We start from the raw sequence: 15785 nt of genomic DNA, 5'->3' as shown, positions 1-15785 counted from the left end.
AAATTCATACAGCCCGAGATGTGTGGTGAAGGCTGACCTTTCCTTGGCAGATCCATCTAGCGGTACCTGCCAGTACCCCTTGGTTAAGTCCAAGGTAGAGATGAACTGGGCCCGTCCCAGTTTCTCTCATTGTTCATCTGTGCGTGGCATTGGATAGTTGTCTGGGCGAGTGACAGCATTTAGCTTACGGTAGTCCACGCAAAAACGTATCTCCCCATCTGGTTTGGGAACTAGAACCACTGGAGATGCCCATGCACTTTCAGAGGGGGGGATTACACCCATCTGTAACATATCCCGGATCTCCCGGTCTATAGCAGTTTTAGCTTGAGGAGACACCCGGTAAGGTTGGACTCTAATTGGGCGAGCATTACCTGTGTCAATGGAGTGGTATGCCCGTTCAGTCAGTCCTGGGGTGGCTGAGAACGTTGGCGCGTAGCTAGTGCACAGCTCCTTGATCTGCTGTCGCTGCATACGCCCAAGGGTCATGGAGAGGTTCACCTCTTCCAAGCCACCACCACTTTTCCCTTCGTAGTAGACACCTTCAGGCCACTCAGCGTCGTCTCCTCCCTGGGCTGTAAACTGACAAACCTTTAATTCTCTGGAATAAAAGGGCTTTAGAGAATTAATATGGTACACTTTAGGCTTTCGGTTGGAGGTGGGGAATGCTATGAGATAATTAACAGCTCCCAGGCGCTCCTGGACCGTGAACGGCCCTTCCCACGATGCTTCCATTTTATGGGCCTGGAGCGCCCTTAAGACCATGACCTGGTCCCCTACTTTGAAGGAACGCTCTCTGGCATGTTTATCATACCAGGCTTTTTGCTCTTTTTGAGCATCCTGTAAGTTTTCTTTAGCAAGGGGTAAAGAAGTTCGGAGGGTGTTTTGTAGGTTGGTTACAAAGTCCAGAATGTTAGTTCCTGGTGAAGGTGTAAATCCCTCCCATTGCTGCTTCACCAACTGCAATGGCTCCTTAACCTCTGTGACGATGTGACGCAGCAGGGAGGGGGGAGTGTTGACCTGGGAATGTGCCCTGGGGACGGGAGACCTGAGAGCCTGTCACCTGAGCCAGGAGGGGGAGGGGGAGGTGACACCTCTGCCCAGGAATGTGGATGGAGGCTGCAGCAGGGAACCTGCTCGGTGGGTTTAGTTTCAGTTTGGGGCTGGGTGGAGGAACACAGGGAACCCCAGGGCTGGGGTCTAAGCTCCCTGCTCCCCCAGAAGGACTTCACTGAGGGGTCCTGGGTGTACCCACAAGCTCTGTTTTGGACTGTGTTCCTGTTGTCCAATAAACCTTCTGTTTTACTGGCTGGCTGAGAGTCTCAGTGAATCCCAGGAAGAGGGGTGCAGGGCCTGGACTCCCCCACACTCCGTGACAACTGGTGGCAGAGGTGGGATCTACTGCACCCCGTGAACGGCGCTTCCTGCAGTAAGTGACTGGGGAACAGTAAAACGAAGGGGGATTGACGGGGACCAGGCGTGCTGAAGATTCAGAGAGAGACGGTTTCAGGGGGCGGTTAACCCCTGGGAGTGTGTGACCAGAGAGAAGGACTTTTGCAGTAACAGGGTCCCCCGGGGGATTGCAGCGAGCGGTCCCAGGGGCGGAGGAGTCTGCAGCTCGACCCTGGCAAAGAGGTGGTGACCTCAAGAAGGACTGGCACACTAGGGGCTTTTCCTGGAAACCGTGGACAGCTGCCCGGCCTGCGAGTGGCCAGCCGGGAGATGTACGCTAAACGCCTTAAGAGCGACCTGGTGGAGCTGTGCAGGCAGAGGGGGCTGCGCGTCGGGAGGTCCACCAAGGAACAGCTGATTGCCCAGCTGGAGGAGAGGGATCGCTTGGATGACCCGATCCCTGTCCCTGAGGGAAGCCGCCCGGCGGACGCAGCGTGGGCCCTGGGGCCTGACCAGGCTGGGAGGGGTCAGACTGCTGCCCAGGACACCCCGAGACCCTTCCTACCTATGCCTGGGGGAGGGGTTGTGGGAAGCCCAGCGAATACCGAGGGCCCCCTGACCCCAGCAGCCAGCAGGGGATCCTCCCAGCGGAGCTCCCCATCCCTGGAGCGGATGCGGCTGGAATGGGAGAGGGAGAGGAAAATGAGGGAGCTGGAGGATCATGAAAAACAACGTCAACATGAGGAGAAACAACGTCAACATGAGCAGGAGGAGAAGGAGAAACAACGTCAACATGAGCAGGAGGAGAAGGAGAGGGAGCGTCAGGAGAAGGAGAGGGAACGTCAACATGAGCAGCAGGAGAAGGAGAAACAAAGACAGCATGAACTGGAGCTGGCCAGGCTGAGGAGCAGTGGGACCCCGGCTGCGGTGAGTGAGGGGGGACCCAAGACTGCAAGGAGCTTTGATAAGTGCTTCCTGGCCCAGCGGAAGGAGGGGGAGGACATAGATAGCTTCCTGACGGCCTTTGAGAATGCCTGCGAGATGCACAGGGTTGACCCTGCAGACAGGCTCCAGTTCCTCACCCCCTTACTGGACCCCAAAGCCGTGGAGGTCTACAGCCGGATGACAGGGGCAGAGGCAGGGGACTATGAACTGTTCAAACAGGCCCTGCTCCGTGAGTTTGGGCTGACCCCCGAGATGTACCGGAGAAGGTTCCGGAGTCAGCGTAAAACGCCTGAGGTCACCTACCTACAACTGGTCAACAGGATGCAGGGATATGCCCACAAGTGGACAGCGGGGGCCCAAACTAAAGAGGACCTGCTTGACCTGTTTGTACTGGAGCACCTGTATGAACAGTGCCCTTCCGACCTGAGGCTGTGGCTGGTGGACAAAAAGCTCGAGAACCCCCAGCACGCAGGGCAGCTGGCCGACGAGTTTGTGAACAGTCGGTCAGGGGGTAGCCGGGAGGAGTCCCAAAAGAACAGGCCCCCCCCGATGCAGAGAGAGAGTCACCATGGGGCCTCCCAGCGGGGAAATAGGGAGAACCCCCTCCAAAGGGGAACGCCTGGTGTCGGGCCCCTCCGACCCGTTCGAGGGGACCAACGTGACCTGAGCTGCTATCACTGTGGCCAGAGAGGCCACGTACGGGCCCAGTGCCCCGGGCTCAGGGACAAACTGAGCAGACCCAACCTACCCAGGGTTAACTGGGTAGGGACTCAGCTGGACGAGGGGCAGGCGACCCAGGAAAGGGGGGCTACCAGTTTGCCACCTGCTCAGGAGGGAAGAGTACCCCCAGCCAGCCCCGCCAGAGGGCTGGAGGCTCTGGACTCAGGGTGCTCGGTTTACAGGGTGGGTGCGGGGCTGTCCCTCCGGAGAGAGTGCCTTGTTCCCCTGGAGGTGGATGGGAGGAAGGTCAATGGATACTGGGATACGGGCGCGGAGGTGACGCTGGCCCGGCCCGAGGTGGTGGCCCCAGATCGGGTGGTGCCCAACACCTACCTGACCCTGACGGGGGTGGGCGGGACCCCATTTAAGGTGCCCGTGGCAAGGGTACACCTGAAATGGGGGACCAAGGAGGGCCCCAAGGATGTGGGGGTACACCACCATTTGCCCACTGAAGTTTTGATGGGGGGAGACCTAGAGGACTGGCCAAGCGACCCCCAGACCGCCCTGGTTGTGACCCGTAGCCAGAGCCGGCGAGGGGCACTGCGACCTGACCCTGGGGAGGGTACCACACTGGAGGCGCGAGACCCTACTCGGGTGGGGAGGGAGCGCCGAGGGGCACGGCTCAGAGAGGCTGCGGCCTCAGACCTGGCCACGGAGGGGGAACCGGGCCCCATCCCTTCCCCAGCCGCTGAGTTCCAGGCCGAGTTGAGGAAAGATCCCTCCTTGCAGAAGCTCAGGGACCTGGCCGACCTCAGTGAGGGACGGACCATGAGGAGAGGCTGCCAGGAGAGGTTCCTGTGGGAGAAGGGGTTCCTGTACCGAGAATGGGCTCCCCCAGGGGAAGGGGAGTCCTGTGGGATCAGGAGGCAGCTGGTGGTCCCCCAGAAGTACCGCCGCAAGCTCCTGTCCCTGGCCCATGACATCCCCCTCGCAGGGCACCAGGGAATCCGGCGCACCCGGCAGAGGTTGCTACAGAACTTTTACTGGCCCAGGGTCTTTACCACCGTCCGGCAGTATTGCCGATCCTGTGACCCCTGTCAGAGGGTGGGGAAGGCCCGGGACAAGGGGAAAGCGGCGTTGAGACCTTTGCCCATCATAGAGGAGCCTTTCCAGAAGGTGGCCATGGACATCGTGGGGCCTCTCAGCAAGACGACCCGGTCGGGGAAGAAATACATTCTGGTGGTGGTAGATTTCGCCACCCGCTACCCCGAGGCAGTGCCCTTAGCTTCCATTGAAGCAGACACCGTGGCAGATGCGCTCCTGACCATTTTCAGCCGAGTGGGGTTCCCCAGGGAAGTCTTGACAGACCAAGGCTCCAACTTCATGTCGGCCCTGCTCCGGTGCTTGTGGGAGAAATGTGGGGTCTGGCACGACTGGGCCTCAGCGTATCACCCCCAGTCCAATGGGCTGGTGGAGAGGTTTAACGGGACGCTAAAGATGATGCTGAAAACCTTTATGAACCAGCACCCGCAGGATTGGGACAAGTACTTACCTCACCTGCTGTTCGCGTACAGGGAGGTGCCCCAGGAGTCTACCGGATTTTCGCCTTTCGAACTGTTATATGGAAGGAGGGTGAGGGGCCCCCTGGACCTGATGAGAGACGAGTGGGAGGGGAAGGCCACTCCCGATGGAGAGTCAGTGGTGGAGTATGTCCTGACCTTCCGAGAGAGACTGGCTGAACTCATGGGCCTGGCCAGGGAGAATCTGGCCAGAGCCCAGAGGAAGCAGAAGGTCTGGTATGACCGCACGGCGCAGGCCCGTGCCTACGCCACCGGGGATCAGGTGATGGTTCTCATCCCCGTGAGAAAGAACAAACTACAGGCCGCCTGGGAGGGCCCGTTCAAGGTCGTCAAGCAGCTCAATGAGGTAAACTATGTGGTGGAGCTGTCGAACCGGGCCCACCACCGCCGGGTGTACCATGTGAATATGATGAAGCCATATTATGCCAGGGGGAATGTGGTGTTAGCTGTGTGTGGTCAGTGGGAGGAGCAGGGAGATGACCCTTTAGTAGATCTATTCCCGGGGACCAGAGCTGGTTCCTCCCTGGAAACAATCCCCCTCTCGGATCAGCTCACCCCTGCCCAGCAAGCTGAGGTCAGGGGGGTGCTGCATCCGTACCGACAGCTGTTTTCCAACCAGCCTGGACGCACTAATCTGACTGTCCACCGGGTGCAGACAGGGTCGCACCCGCCGATAAGATGCTCCCCCTTCCGAGTCACAGGGAAAACTGCTCAGGACCTGGAAAGAGAGGTCCGGGACATGCTGGCTTTGGGGGTGATCCAGCCATCGGCCAGCCCTTGGGCCTCGCCGGTGGTGCTGGTCCCCAAAAAGGATGGGTCAGTCCGGTTCTGTGTGGACTATCGGAAGCTCAATGCCATCACTGTATCGGATGCCTACCCCATGCCCAGGCCGGACGAGCTCCTAGACAAGCTGGGAGGAGCTCGGTACCTTACCACCATGGACCTTACAAAGGGCTACTGGCAAGTGCCGCTGGATGCAGATGCCCGGCTGAAATCGGCCTTTATCACCCCTCTGGGGCTCTATGAGTTTCTGACCCTGCCTTTCGGCCTCAAGGGAGCGCCGGCCACCTTCCAGCGCCTGGTGGACCAGCTCCTGAGGGGGATGGAGAGTTTTGCCGTGGCGTATATTGACGACATCTGTGTCTTTAGCCAGACCTGGGAGGACCACGTGTCCCAGGTTAGACAAGTGCTGGACCGACTCCAGGGGGCTGGGCTGACTGTCAAAGCGGAGAAGTGCAAGGTGGGGATGGCTGAAGTATCTTACCTGGGCCATCGGGTGGGGAGCGGCCGCCTAAAGCCGGAACCGGCCAAGGTGGAGGTGATCAGAGACTGGCCCGCTCCCCACACCAAAAAGCAGGTCCAAGCCTTTATTGGGATGGCAGGATACTACCGAAGATTTGTGCCCCACTTTAGCGCCATAGCCACCCCCATCACTGAGCTATGCAAGAAGGGGAAGCCAGACAAGGTGGTCTGGACCGAGCAGTGCCAGGAGGCTTTCCGGGCGCTGAAGGAGGCTCTGGTCAGTGGCCCAGTTCTAGCAAACCCAGACTTTGACAAGCCCTTTGTGGTGTTCACCGACGCCTCCGACACGGGACTGGGGGCGGTGTTAATGCAGGAGGATGAAAAGGGGGAGAGACACCCCATCGTGTACCTGAGCAAGAAGTTGCTACCCCGGGAGCAACACTACGCGGCCATCGAGAAGGAGTGCCTGGCCATGGTGTGGGCCCTCAAGAAACTAGAGCCCTATCTCTTCGGGCGACACTTCACCGTCTACACCGACCACTCTCCCCTGACCTGGCTGCACCAGATGAAAGGAGCCAACGCCAAGCTCCTGAGGTGGAGCCTGCTCCTGCAGGATTACGACATGGACGTGGTCCATGTGAAGGGAAGTGCCAACCTGATAGCGGATGCGCTGTCCCGGAGAGGGGGCCCCGAACTTCCCCAGGTCACTGGTCACAGTGACCCCGCTCAGTTCAGTCTCGAAGGGGGGAGAGATGTGACGATGTGACGCAGCAGGGAGGGGGGAGTGTTGACCTGGGAATGTGCCCTGGGGACGGGAGACCTGAGAGCCTGTCACCTGAGCCGGGAGGGGGAGGGGGAGGTGACACCTCTGCCCAGGAATGTGGATGGAGGCTGCAGCAGGGAACCTGCTGGGTGGGTTTAGTTTCAGTTTGGGGCTGGGTGGAGGAACACAGGGAACCCCAGGGCTGGGGTCTAAGCTCCCTGCTCCCCCAGAAGGACTTCACTGAGGGGTCCTGGGTGTACCCACAAGCTCTGTTTTGGACTGTGTTCCTGTTGTCCAATAAACCTTCTGTTTTACTGGCTGGCTGAGAGTCTCAGTGAATCCCAGGAAGAGGGGTGCAGGGCCTGGACTCCCCCACACTCCGTGAAAACCTCACGGCCATATACAAGTTCAAATGGGGAAAACCCTAAACTGGGGTGTGGTACAGCTCTGTAGGCAAAGAGCAACTGCTGCAACACTAGGTCCCAATCATTGGAGTGCTCATTTACGAATTTACCTATCATGGCCCCCAAAGTTCCATTAAACTCCTCCACCATGCCATTTGTTTGATGGTGGTAAGGAATGGCAACCAAGTGATTTACCCCATGAGCTTCCCAAAGGTTTTTCATAGTTCCTGCCAGGAAATTAGTCCCTGCATCTGTGAGGATGTCGGAGGGCCAACCTACCCTGGCAAAAATGTCTGCTAGTGCCTGGCACACACTGTTAGCCCTGGTGTTGCTTAGAGCTACTGCTTCCGGCCATCGGGTGGCAAAATCCATGAAAGTCAGTATGTACTGCTTTCCTCTGGGTGTCTTTTTCGGAAAAGGACCCAGAATATCCACAGCTACTCGCTGAAATGGAACTTCAATGATGGGGAGTGGCTGGAGAGGGGCTTTGACCTGGTCTTGGGGCTTTCCCACTCTTTGGCACACCTCACAAGACTGGACATAGGTAGAAACATCCTTGCCCATTCCCTCCCAGTGGAATGACCCCCCAAACGGTCTTTGGTCCTGTTCACCCCAGCATGGCCACTAGGGTGATCATGGGCTAAGCTCAAAAGCTTGGCCCGGTATTTAGTTGGAACTACCAACTGTCTCTGAGGATGCCAGTCTTCCTGGTGTCCACCAGAAAGAGTTTCCTTGTATAAAAGTCCTCTTTCTACAACAAACCTGGATCGATTAGAAGAGCTGAGAGGCGGTGGGTTGCTCCGTGCCGCCGTCTAAGCTCTCTGGAGGCTTTCATCTACTTCCTGTTCGATCTGGAACTGTTCCCTTGATGCTGGAGACATCAGTTCCTCATTGGATTGTGGACCTAGGCTTGGTCCCTCTGGAAGCGATATAGGGGATGGAGCTGTTTCTGTTGACTGTGAACCGCTCTCCGCTGGTGCACTATGTTGGGGTTCAGGCTCCGGCTGAGCCTCTTGTGTCGGGTTATCGGCTGCTGCCAGTTCAGGGTCGGTGGGGCCCTCTGGTGTTGAGGTTGCAAGTACTGGATTCAGTGCTGGCAATGGGTCTGGTGTTGGTTGTTCGGCTGGTTCCGGTTCTGGGACTGGTTCCGTCTGGGTCTCTGGGACTGGATCCACTACTGCTGTTGCAGACATTGGTCTGGGGTCCGGGTCCATCACCTCTGACCGGGTCCTGATAGAAGTTTTCGGAACAGAGCTAGGCCTCACGGCTTGTTTAGCCTGGCTGCGGGTGACCGTTCCCACCCTCTTGGCCTGCTTCACATGATTGGCCAAGTCTTCCCCCAACAGCCTGGGGATGGGATAATCATCATAGACTGCAAAAGTCCATGTTCCGAACCAGCCCTTGTACTGGACAGGCAACTTGGCTGTAGGCAAATCGAAAGAGTTGGACTTGAAGGGTTGAATCGTCACTTGGATCTCTGGGTTGATTAAATTGGGGTCCACTAAGGAAGCATGGATAGCTGACACTTGTGCTCCGGTGTCCCTCCACGCGGTGACCTTCTTCCCGCCCACACTCACAGTTTCCCTCCGCTCCAAGGGTATCTGGGAGGTATCTGGGCCTGTGGACCTCTGGTGTGATTCCGGTGCAATGAACTGTAATCTGTTGGGGTTCTTGGGGCAGTTGGCCTTTACACGCCCCAGCTCGTTACATTTAAAACATCGTCCAGCTGATGGGTCACTGGGGCGAGGAGGGTTGCTGGAGAACGGGGTGGTGGGACGATAAGGGGTCTGGAGGGTTCTTTGGGAGGTAGGTGGGGCTTTGGGCGGCCCCCGGTAATAGGGTGTGGTCTGGGGTTGTCCCTTCTGGTCTCCGCTCCAACTGCGACCAGTTTTTTTCTTCTCTGCCACCTCCACCCATCTGGCTCCAATCTCTCCTGCCTCGATTACAGTTTTGGGCTTCCCATCTAGGATGTATCTTTCTATTTCCTCAGGAACACCCTCTAAGAACTGTTCCATTTGCATTAGGAAGGGCACATCTACTGGAGATTCAACACTTGCTCCTGATATCCAGGCATCCCAATGTTTCACAATGTGGTAGGCATGTCGGGTAAATGACACGTCTGGTTTCCACCTTAGGGCTCTGAACCTCCGACGAGAATGCTCGGGTGTTATCCCCATTCTGACTCTCGCCTTGGATTTAAACAGTTCATACTCATTCATGTGTTCTCTAGGCATTTCAGCCGCCACCTCAGCTAAGGGTCCACTGAGCTGTGGCCTCAGCTCTACCATGTATTGGTCGGTAGAGATGCCGTACCCAAGGCAGGCCCTTTCGAAGTTTTCTAAGAAGGCCTCAGTATCATCACCTGCCTTGTAGGTGGGGAACTTTCTGGGATGGGAAGTGGTACCTGGAGAAGGATTGTTAGGGTTTGTTGGTATATTCTGCTGAGCCTTTATCTTCTCTACCTCCTCCACATGCTTCCTCTCTTTTTCCTTCTCCTCCTCCACATGCTTCCTTGCCTCCATTTCCCTCTTGTGGGCAGCCTCCTGTACCTCCTTCTCCAGCCGCATGAGTTCTATCTGTCTTTCATGTTCCCTTTGTTTTTCCTCAGCCTGAAATTTGGCTAATTCCAGCTGTAGTCTAGCCGCAGATTTTGTCATTCTAACCTCTCTGTTTTTAACTAACTTTACACCCGAGGTTTAGAAATAAACAAACAAAACTTGGCTGTAAAATTTTGCTGTGCTGGAATAGAATACCTATTCTCTGATAGTGATTGTCAGCCTACAGAAAAAGACAATTCCCTTGTCTCTGCTCTGGGCCCAAATCAAAGCAAAAACTTCCAACTACTTGGAAACCTGTTTACCCAGCCCAAAGAAAAAACAAGTTTCCTTTTTAAACTTGTGCTCCTTGTAAAAAATCAAAATCCAAAAAAAAAAAAACCCTGCCACTTTTGTCTCCAGGCAAATGGGTAGAACACCCCTCCTTCTATTTACTTTTAGGGAAACAAAAAACTCTGGGTTGGAAGACTCTGAATTTCCCTGCAGGAGTTAAGTACCCTGCCTCCAGGCAAAGAAAACCTGCAATTCACAAAGATAATCCCCTTTTGTCTCTGCTTGGCCACAAAGCAGAGAAAAACAAGCTGCTTTCAGTTTCAGCTGCTTCTGGACTTCCTTTTTTTTTAAAATCTGTATTTCTAGTTCAAAAAAATCTCAACTGGATCTCAAAATGATTTCAGGTTAATCCCACCACTCTGCCACCATGTCAAGGTTCCTCCCCCACTCTGAACTCTAGGGTACAGATGTGGGGACCTGCATGAAAAACCTCCTAAGCTTATCTTTACCAGCTTAGGTCAAAACTTCCCCAAGGTACAAAATATTCCACCCTTTTGTCCTTGGATTGGCCGCTACCACCACCAAACAAATACTGGTTACTGGGGAAGAGCTGTTTGGACACGTCTTTCCCCCCAAAATACTTCCCAAAACCTTGCACCCCACTTCCTGGACAAGGTTTGGTAAAAAGCCTCACCAATTTGCCTAGGTGACTACAGACCCAGACCCTTGGATCTTAAGAACAATGAACAATCCTCCCAACACTTGCACCCCCCCTTTCCTGGGAATTGTTGGATAAAAAGCCTCACCAATTTGCATAGGTGACCACAGACCCAAACCCCTGGATCTGAGAACAATGAAAAAGCATTCAGTTTTCTTACAAGAAGACTTTTAATAAAAATAGAATTAGAAATAAGAAATCCCCCCTGTAAAATCAGGATGGTAAATACCTTACAGGGTAATTAGATTCAAAACATAGAGAACCCCTCTAGGCAAAAACCTTAAGTTACAAAAAAGATACACAGACAGAAATAGTTATTCTATTCAGCACAATTCTTTTCTCAGCCATTTAAAGAAATCATAATCTAACACATACCTAGCTAGATTACTTACTAAAAGTTCTAAGGCTTCATTCCTGGTCTATCCCCGGCAAAGACAAAATGTAGACAGACACACAAACCCTTTGTTTCTCTCCCTCCTACCAGCTTTTGAAAGTATCTTGTCTCCTCATTGGTCATTGTGGTCAGGTGCCAGCGAGGTTACCTTTAGCTTCTTAACCCTTTACAGGTGAGAGGAGATTTCCTCTGGCCAGGAGGGATTTTAAAGGGGTTTACCCTTCCCTTTCTATTTATGACAGAGGTGTACAGCCGAATGACAGGGGCGGAGGCAGGGGACTATGAACTGTTCAAACAGGCCCTGCTCTGTGAGTTTGGGCTGACCCCCGAGATGTACCGGAGAAGGTTCCGGAGTCAGCGTAAAATGCCTGAGGTCACCTACTTACAACTGGTCAACCGGATGCAGGGATATGCCCACAAGTGGACAGCGGGGGCCCAAGCTAAAGAGGACCTGCTTGACCTGTTTGTACTGGAGCACCTGTATGAACAGTGCCCTTCCGACCTGAGGCTGTGGCTGGTGGACAAAAAGCTCGCGAACCCCCAGCATGCAGGGCAGCTGGCCGACGAGTTTGTGAACAGTCGGTCAGGGGGTAGCGGGGAGGAGTCCCAAAAGAACAGGCTCCCCCCGATGCAGAGAGAGAGTCACCATGGGGCCTCCCAGCGGGGAAATAGGGAGAACCCCCTCCAAAGGGGAACGCCTGGTGTCGGGCCCCTCCGACCCGTTCGAGGGGACCAACGTGACCTGAGCTGCTATCACTGTGGCCAGAGAGGCCACGTACGGACCCAGTGCCCCGGGCTCAGGGACAAACTGAGCAGACCCAACTTACCCAGGGTTAACTGGGTAGGGACTCAGCTGGACGAGGGGCAGACGACCCAGGAAAGGGGGGCTACCAGTTTACCACCTGCGCAGGAGGGAAGAGTACCCCCGGCCAGCTCCGCCAGAGGGCTGGGTGCTCTGGACTCAGGGTGCTCGGTTTACAGGGTGGGTGCGGGGCTGTCCCTCCGGAGAGAGTGCCTTGTTCCCCTGGAGGTGGATGGGAGGAAGGTCAATGGATACTGGGATACGGGCGCGGAGGTGACGCTGGCCCAGCCCGAGATGGTGGCCCCAGATCGGGTGGTGCCCAACACCTACCTGACCCTGACGGGGGTGGGCGGGACCCCATTTAAGGTGCCCGTGGCAAGGGTACACCTGAAATGGGGGGCCAAGGAGGGCCCCAAGGATGTGGGGGTACACCACCATTTGCCCACTGAGGTTTTGATGGGGGGAGACCTAGAGGACTGGCCAAGCAAGCCCCAGACCGCCCTGGTTGTGACCCGTAGCCAGAGCCGGCGAGGGGCACTGCGCCCTGACCTTGGGGAGGGTACCACACCGGAGGCGCGAGACCCTACTCTGGTGGGGAGGGAGCGCCGAGGGGCACGGCTCAGAGAGGCTGAGGCCTCAGACCTGACCACTGAGGGGGAACCGGGCCCCATCCCTTCCCCAGCCTCTGACTTCCAGGCCGAGTTGAGGAAAGATCCCTCCTTGCGGAAGCTCAGGGACCTGGCCGACCTCAGTGTGGGACGGACCATGAGGAGAGGCTGCCAGGAGAGGTTCCTGTGGGAGAAGGGGTTCCTGTACCGAGAATGGGCTCCCCCAGGGGAAGGGGAGTCCTGTGGGATCAGGAGGCAGCTGGGGGTCCCCCAGAAGTATTGCCGCAAGCTCCTGTCCCTGGCCCATGACATCCCCCTCGCAGGGCACCAGGGAATCCGGCGCACCCGGCAGAGGTTGCTACAGAACTTTTACTAGCCCGGGGTCTTTACCACCGTCCGGCAGTATTGCCGATCCTGCGACCCCTGTCAGAGGGTGGGGAAGGCCCGGGGCAAGGAGAAAGCGGCTTTGAGACCTTTGCCCATCATAGAGGAGCCTTTCCAGAAGGTGGCCATGGACATCGTGGGGCCTCTCAGCAAGACGACCCGGTCGGGGAAGAAATACATTCTGGGGGTGGTAGATTTCGCCACCCGCTACCCCGAGGCAGTGCCCTTAGCTTCCATTGAAGCAGACACCGTGGCAGATGCGCTCCTGACCATTTTCAGCCGAGTGGGGTTCCCCAGGGAAGTCTTGACAGACCAAGGCTCCAACTTCATGTCGGCCCTGCTCCGGTGCTTGTGGGAGAAATGTGGGGTCCGGCATGACTGGGCCTCAGCGTATCACCCCCAGTCCAATGGGCTGGTGGAGAGGTTTAACGGGACGCTAAAGATGATGCTGAAAACCTTTATGAACCAGCACCCGCAGGATTGGGACAAGTACTTACCTCACCTGCTGTTCGCGTACAGGGAGGTGCCCCAGGAGTCTACCGGATTTTCGCCTTTCGAACTGTTATATGGAAGGAGGGTGAGGGGCCCCCTGGACCTGATGAGAGACGAGTGGGAGGGGAAGGCCACTCCCGATGGAGAGTCAGTGGTGGAGTATGTCCTGACCTTCCGAGAGAGACTGGCTGAACTCATGGGCCTGGCCAGGGAGAATCTGGCCAGAGCCCAGAGGAAGCAGAAGGTCTGGTATGACCGCACGGCGCGGGCCCGTGCCTACGCCACCGGGGATCAGGTGATGGTTCTCATCCCTGTGAGAAAGAACAAACTACAGGCCGCCTGGGAGGGCCCGTTCAAGGTCGTCAAGCAGCTCAATGAGGTAAACTATGTGGTGGAGCTGTCGAACCGGGCCCACCACCGCCGGGTGTACCATGTGAATATGATGAAGCCATATTATGCCAGGGGGAATGTGGTGTTAGCTGTGTGTGGTCAGTGGGAGGAGCAGGGAGATGACCCTTTAGTAGATCTATTCCCTGGGACCAGAGCTGGTTCCCCCCTGGAAACAATCCCCCTCTCGGATCAGCTCACCCCTGCCCAGCAAGCTGAGGTCAGGGGGGTGCTGCATCCGTACCGACAGCTGTTTTCCAACCAGCCTGGACGCACTAATCTGACTGTCCACCGGGTGCAGACAGGGTCGCACCCGCCGATAAGATGCTCCCCCTTCCGAGTCACAGGGAAAACTGCTCAGGACCTGGAAAGAGAGGTCCGGGACATGCTGGCTTTGGGGGTGATCCAGCCATCGGCCAGCCCTTGGGCCTCGCCGGTGGTGCTGGTCCCCAAAAAGGATGGGTCGGTCCGGTTCTGTGTGGACGATCGGAAGCTCAATGCCATCACTGTATCTGATGCCTACCCCATGCCCAGGCCGGACGAGCTCCTAGACAAGCTGGGAGGAGCTCGGTACCTTACCACCATGGACCTTACAAAGGGCTACTGGCAAGTGCCGCTGGATGCAGATGCCCGGCTGAAATCGGCCTTTATCACCCCTCTGGGGCTCTATGAGTTTCTGACCCTGCCTTTCGGCCTCAAGGGAGCGCCGGCCACCTTCCAGCGTCTGGTGGACCAGCTCCTGAGGGGGATGGAGAGTTTTGCCGTGGCGTATATTGACGACATCTGTGTCTTTAGCCAGACCTGGGAGGACCACGTGTCCCAGGTTAGACAAGTGCTGGACCGACTCCAGGGGGCTGGGCTGACTGTCAAAGCGGAGAAGTGCAAGGTGGGGATGGCTGAAGTATCTTACCTGGGCCATCGGGTGGGGAGCGGCCGCCTAAAGCCGGAACCGGCCAAGGTGGAGGTGATCAGAGACTGGCCCGCTCCCCACACCAAAAAGCAGGTCCAAGCCTTTATTGGGATGGCAGGATACTACCGAAGATTTGTGCCCCACTTTAGCGCCATAGCCACCCCCATCACTGAGCTATGCAAGAAGGGGAAGCCAGACAAGGTGGTCTGGACCGAGCAGTGCCAGGAGGCTTTCCGGGCGCTGAAGGAGGCTCTGGTCAGTGGCCCAGTTCTGGCAAACCCAGACTTTGACAAGCCCTTTATGGTGTTCACCGACGCCTCCGACACGGGACTGGGGGCGGTGTTAATGCAGGAGGATGAAAAGGGGGAGAGACACCCCATCGTGTACGTGAGCAAGAAGTTGCTTCCCCGGGAGCAACACTGCGTGGCCATCGAGAAGGAGTGCCTGGCCATGGTGTGGGCCCTCAAGAAACTAGAGCCCTATCTCTTCGGGCGACACTTCACCGTGTACACCGACCACTCTCCCCTGACCTGGCTGCACCAGATGAAAGGAGCCAATGCCAAGCTCCTGAGGTGGAGCCTGCTCCTGCAGGATTACGACATGGACGTGGTCCACGTGAAGGGAAGTGCCAACCTGATAGCGGATGCGCTGTCCCGGAGAGGGGGCCCCGAACTTCCCCAGGTCACTGGTCACAGTGACCCCGCTCAGTTCAGTCTCGAAGGGGGGAGAGATGTGACGATGTGAGGCAGCAGGGAGGGGGGAGTGTTGACCTGGGACTGTGCCCTGGGGATGGGAGACCTGAGAGCCTGTCACCTGAGCCAGGAGGGGGAGGGGGAGGTGACACCTCTGCCCAGGAATGTGGACGGAGGCTGCAGGAGGGAGCCTGCTGGGGGGGCTTAGTTTCAGTTTGGGGCTGGGTGGAGGAACGCAGGGAACCCCAGGGCTGGGGTCTAAGCTCCCTGCTCCCCCAGAAGGACTTCACTGAGGGGTCCTGGGTGTACCCACAAGCTCTGTTTTGGACTGTGTTCCTGTTGTCCAATAAACCTTCTGTTTTACTGGCTGGCTGAGAGTCTCCGTGAATCCCAGGAAGAGGGGTGCAGGGCCTGGACTCCCCCACACTCCGTGACACATATCTAGGGGTAAAAGCAAAGAAACAGTGAAAGCATATGGCAGTAAAGATTGTCTTTCAAGTTGCTTATTTGTGTTTTAAGGCAGGCATTGGTCCCTGGGAAAGGGAGGTGGGAGGAGGCCACATCATATACTGACATGCTTGGACCTT

The sequence above is a fragment of the Natator depressus genome, chromosome 1 (assembly GCF_965152275.1).
Source record: "Natator depressus isolate rNatDep1 chromosome 1, rNatDep2.hap1, whole genome shotgun sequence".
NCBI lineage: Eukaryota > Metazoa > Chordata > Testudines > Cheloniidae > Natator > Natator depressus.
This window is presented reverse-complemented; position numbering follows the sequence as displayed.